Genomic DNA, 6,080 nt, shown 5'->3' with positions numbered 1-6,080 from the left:
GGTCCCTTCCGACCCTAGAAACTATGAAACTATGAAGATCTCACTACCATAAGATGAGCATTTATATTACATATGCAACTTTTTTTCCAACTTTTTCCCTTTCCTAATCCAACTGCATATATTTGTTTTGGAAAGCTTAATGTTTTGAAATTTAGAATAAAATACGAAAAATAAATGCAAGCGTTGGACCAAATCCATTCTTGGCATGACTTTACTGAAGTGAAATTAATTAAAACCAAAATGAATTTAGCCTAATATATGAAAAAACAATTCCGAATACCATTCATATTCTGCCCCCCCCCCACAAACATCTGGATGTCTCAAAAAAAAAATCCCTGAAATTTCAGGCTCCGGTAATCAGCAGATTTTCTTGAAAAGTGTATGTTTTGATAAATTTGAAACTATATGGTTGCAAAAATAATTATAAATATTTTCCATTGTTCAGCAGAAAGATGGTTGCTACTGCCTAAAGGTGGATGTAGCACAATGTGTGCACAGATAGTTGCCTGGTGGTAAACTCCATGATCCAGTAGTTTCAGTAGAAACATGACAAAGTTAATCATAGTTGCAGCAAGGTGGTTGGCTGCATGATAGAACATCTATCCATGGTACAAACGTTCATGGAATTGTCCATCCCATAAACACTGAAATGGTATAAGTTTGGTGGAAGAAACTGGCATTAGATAAATGATGCTAAATATATAGCGTGGGTATTAGCTCTAAACATCTCCAAATGCTGGTCAGCTTTTGACTTGCTAATACCACTTAGTTGAAGAAGTGGAGACTTAAAATATTCTTTAAAAATAAATAAACCACCAGCAAGTTACAGGCAAAAAAGCTATATTGTGCTGAGATTGCACTGCAACCTCCTGTGCATATAAATTGCAACTCAGTCTTAAAGACACTTGAAGCAAAACAGATGTTTTATTAGAGGTGAAATTGTATAATCATATAATTAAACCTTAATGCATATGCACAATAGACCTGAGTTAATGCTGGACTTTCAAAATTACCTTTTTTTGGACTCCTGATAGTGAAATGCAGAAGACACTATAGGGGGTATGTAGTTTATTAATTAAATATATTTATTTATATATCAGCAGGTCTTTTCACCTAGATATTCTACTACAGAGGCTTTTGCTCAAAGGGAGTTACAAGGGAACCATTTACAGTTCCTAGTTGTCCAGGCCTGCCTATGTTAGAGTAGAGGGTACACACCACTTGAAGCTTGCCACTCTCATTACTCACCTAGATATAGTCTTTGTGCTTTGGGGAGGAAAGAGGAGTTGAATACATTAGCTCTATATATACAGGTGATAGAGGTTAATCCCCAGCTAATAGCATGGGATCAGTCACAACTGAAGGAGTATACAGAATATGACTTTGTATCTAATTGAAACTGTCCAAAGGACCTATAGCTAAGTGATAAAATTTTCAAGACAGTTAGCTGAAAGATATATGCACAGTGATACTAATTATGATACTATCTTACTATGGAGCAAAGCATTTTTTCTTTTTTAATTTTTTGTCAAAATCTGATTTGTTCATTCAAACAACTAGCTCAGAATGATGGAATATGAACTGTTACTCTATTCATATTGTACTGGCATTATTAAGATTTAGTAAGTCTAAATTCTGGGAGATATTCATTACTGTTCAAAATTGTTGAAAAGCTTCTTTTCATGTAAGGGTCAAATCTTCACTGGCTTACAATCAGGTAACACCATTTTCCTCAACAAGCTTCAGTGGGTGTAATGCAGGACAGAATTTAGCACTAAAACTTTTATCCTGTATTAATATAATTTGAGCTGAAAACCATAACACTTTTCCCTGAAATTCTGAGACCTCCCTAAAGCAAAGTCAAGGTACTCTTCTACTGCACTCTCTTTTTATAGCTAATCCTATTCAGTGAATTCTATCCAAATTCAAATAGTTTCTTTCAATCTCTGAAAAGCTCCAGATTTTCAGTGAATGTACTATTTGTCAAAATAACTCTACTAACTCTAGTTACAAATTCTTCTTGGACCATGTTCCACTATCCTTCCTCACGGTAAGTATTAAATTACTAAACAAGTTGTCTCATTGTACTGCATGATTTTGAGAAGAACTAACTTTGGATGGAGATCTGTACCCAATTATATTACACAAGTTCTGTCTAGACATTGTACTAGAGATTAATTTCACCTAGTTTAAGAAATAGCAAAATCTGGCCTTAAATGATCATACTAGCACTACATTTAAAACTAATATGGCAGCATGTTATAAATCCATAATTCAGTTGATTGTTTGGAGCAGTAATTCTCAACCAGCATGCCACAATATCTTTTAAAGGATGTCATAAGGTTTGAGGAGATACGTAGGTGTTAAGAGGTAAGTGTAGGCCTGCCCTAAGTGCACTGCCCACCCACCTCTGCAAGAAGATACGCACTGTAATAAGTAAATTAGATTTTTAAATAGATGCTGCTCAATTCACAAAGGTTGCGAAGGAGTGCCTCAAGTCAAATGAGGGATGCCTTGGGTCTAAAAAGGTTGAAAAACACTGGTTTAGAAGAATATCCTCTTTGGAATGAAAGTCTCATTTGGGCTAAAATTCTACATGTTTTGACTCAGCCTTGGGGGAAAACATTTTCTCACAGTTCAAGACATTTAGACACTTGATTCAATTGTCTGCCTCAAATGTCAGAAATGCAAAGAAAAAACCTCTTTGTGGCTTCAGATATTATAAATGCAAGCAGAAACAAAAACTACCTTGCATTAAAAAAATAGTGAATTGCCAATTTGCTTGTTGTTGTTTTTTTTTAATGTATTTTGCATAGTCTACAAGATGACTTAGTCCAAAATCATCACTTCAGAATGATGGTCTAGACTTGCATTAAAAGTTTCATGTAAAAGTTTTTAGAGTAGAAATACAAGGGGAAAAAATCAAATGGTGGCTGTTCCAGAAATCGTATTAATACACCTATTTTAATTTCTATTATTTTATTATTCATTTTTATAAGCAGCTAACACATTATTTTGTTATGTAATGCAGATGGAGTGGGGGACAGAGTCCATTTATTTCTAGACCTTGGGGCTTCAAATTTATCTGCTGCAGAAGTTTGTCATTTGCATTCATGGTTGGAATAGCTTGCTACACTTTTCCAGCAACAATCAGCCTTTTCAAACTTTATCATCTCATTCTCCTTTTTGTAGCACTTTAACAAACAAAGGTAAAAAGAAATAAAACATACTTAGCAAATAAATAAGGTGTCCAGTTTTGTGATCTCACCCATACAGGTGCATGCCTATTTGTCTGTGCAGACTTACTAATTTAATAGGCTCAATTAGGTGTAGTTTCTGCCAACACAAATTACAGAATCAGAGCAAGTAAACAAACAGCTACCAAGAGAGACTGGAATCACAGCTGCTAGAGACTGTAAATACTGGTCTTACCAACTAGCTATTTTACAGTCTTTAAGTAATAATAAAATAATTCTTACTAGGTAAAGGTTACAAACTAGATATTTGTAAGGGTGTTTCTAGTCCTATCATGGCTCAGATGCTCCACAGACCTATATGAAAAGGGGGCACTCAACATGCAATAATACACACACTTCCATACAAAATGGGTTTTTAGGCTCTTCCCCAACAAAACAGCTGCAGTCACCAAGGTAGGGGCAGAACTGGACCGGGTCCCTTAATCTGCCGCTGCAGAAAACTGGACGGTTGCCCTGGGAAAGCATAAAATTGGAAGCCTCCTCCCTGCATGGGAGCTGGGCTGTAGCATGGGGAGAGGGACACCTTCCCCTCTTAGTGCTGGTGGGGGAGGCTGGGTGGACCCCACTGAGCTGGGGGGCACAGACAGAGGTCTGCACACTCTCCTCACACTCTCTGCACATGGACACAGCCACACACACTTACACACACACACACACACACAGACACCCCTCCCCCCCACACACACTTTGCCCTCACAAGACCTCCCCACTACTCCACTCTTGATCACACAGAGGCAGCTCTCCCCTTCTCTCCCTCCCCCTGCTGCTGCCTGTGTCTCAGTGTCACTCCCTACCCAGCCCCTGTTACACTTACCTGCAGGGAGCTGTTCTGGGGCTGGGCCAGGAGCACTGCACCATGTCTCTGACAGCAATCGACGGCACTGGGAGGGGTGGCTGTGGGAGGCTAAGATGAATTTTGGGGGGCTGTAGCCCCCAAGGCCCTTCCAGCACCACTGCCTTCAAAGGCGTGGTGCAGCACTCCTGGCCCAACCCAACCCAACCGCCTGCCCCTCTACCCCATGCCAGGTAGGGCATGGCTCTTCCAGCCCAGTTTGGCCCCCTCCCCTCCAAACGCAGAGCTACCCAGCCCGCCCCCCTCCCCCAGGCATGGTATGGCTCTCCCAGCCTGACCCCAGCCCTGCCCTCCCTCCTTCCAGCCCCATTGAGGGAGAGGCCCCACTTCCAGCTCCCAGGGAAGCAAATGTGAAAGCCGCAGTTTTAAACTTGGTGCCAAAAATGGGTGCTGAGTTTAAAACTGCGGCTTTCACTTCCCTGCTGATGAGGATCCTGGGGCCAGAGCCCCATATTGGTAGGGGCCCCTGGGCTTGTGCCCAGCTGGCCGGTGCATTAATCCGCCTATGGATTTCAGCAGCTGATAATCAATAGAGCATACTAGTCAAGAGTAGACTTGAGTATCCTAGAGAGCTGTAAGGACACGCCTGCCTTCATTCGGAAGTGTTCTACTAACTAGGCAATATCTGCAGTGTTCTTTCATTAAGGTTTGGTCCATCTTGGCCTGGCCCATAAGCTGCTGAGCTCAGCTTCCTCCTGCAGCCAGTAGGTGCTGGTCCACCCCATGGGCTACAGCCAGGCCCCCAGGTCCCAGCATTCCCAGGGCTTTCCCACTACACCATCCCCAGGTGGTTTATGGAGCCTGCAAGCAGAAGTTACTGCCTCCCAAAGGAGTAGGGCACATGGAGAGAGCCAAGAGAAGCAGAGGGAATTGCTCTGTGAAGAGAAACATGGACAGATGTGAGAGTAGCAGGCTGGTTGGGCCCTGAGCTTTGTAAAGGGGCAGAGACACAAGGGCTTGTGGCAAAGGGGAAAGTGACATGTGCAGTGGAAGAGGACACTGGAGACAAGGAGCACATCTAGATGAGCATGGACATGCAGTATATTAGTCACAGCCCCATCTGGAGATCCTGTGATCAAAAATAAACCACACCAATAAAAAGGGGTGCAGCGCACAGTGCATGCTACCCAAAATCAGAGCCTAGCCAGCCAGAGCCACACTCCAGCTGCCAGCCAGACTTCCTGCCACAGCTGCAGCTCCTGCAGGTCCCCAGGACCCCAGGTCAGGCTTCTGGGGCCAGCACAGTTGCTGGCTCCAGCCTCCCCTACTCTACCCAGGGCAACATGCTGCATGCCAGAGAGTGTGTGGCACAGGTGTTCCCTGGGGATAAGTAGCAACAGCACAATTTGTGCTGCTGCTACTCGTCCCCAGAGAAACAAATGTTCCCGCTCATCTGGATGCACCCAAGGAGAACTGGAGGGAGAGGGAGGCAAGGAATCCTGAGGAAAACACTGGGGAGAATGGGAAAGAAACTGCTGAGATACATTAACACTGGTACAGGAGTGGAGGAGGAGAGATACAGAGCAAACTTGAGGTGGGGAGGAAATATAGTGGAATTTTTGTGGAAAGAGAAAGGAAAGGGATGGAGATGGAAGAGCAGGAAAATGAGGAGAAAGCACAAACCAGGTGAAGGAGTTTGAGGGAGGGACAGTGTGGGACTTCCAGGAAAGGAACATGATGAGAGGAGGCTGGGAGATGAGGAGTCGAAGGGACTCTGATCCAGACTTTGTGGGCAGGGAGGGGAATGTGAGGAGTGTCAGATGAAGAGCTGGCCTGAGGACACTGGCTTGAATGTAAGCTTTGTGCAGTGTGAATTGGATAATATGAGAGGTGGTCTCTTCTGCCATGCAGTGGAGCTGAGGCCTTGGGGGAAGTTCAGAGAAGCTGTACCATCTAAAAGTAGCTTCTCCCCCAAAAACTCATGAACAAGGAACAGCCAGATGCTAGAAAGGATCTCACCAGCCTCTGGA

This window comes from Gavialis gangeticus, unplaced genomic scaffold (assembly GCF_001723915.1).
Source record: "Gavialis gangeticus isolate Ggan-Ray unplaced genomic scaffold, GavGan_comp1, whole genome shotgun sequence".
Lineage (NCBI taxonomy): Eukaryota > Metazoa > Chordata > Crocodylia > Gavialidae > Gavialis > Gavialis gangeticus.
This window is presented reverse-complemented; position numbering follows the sequence as displayed.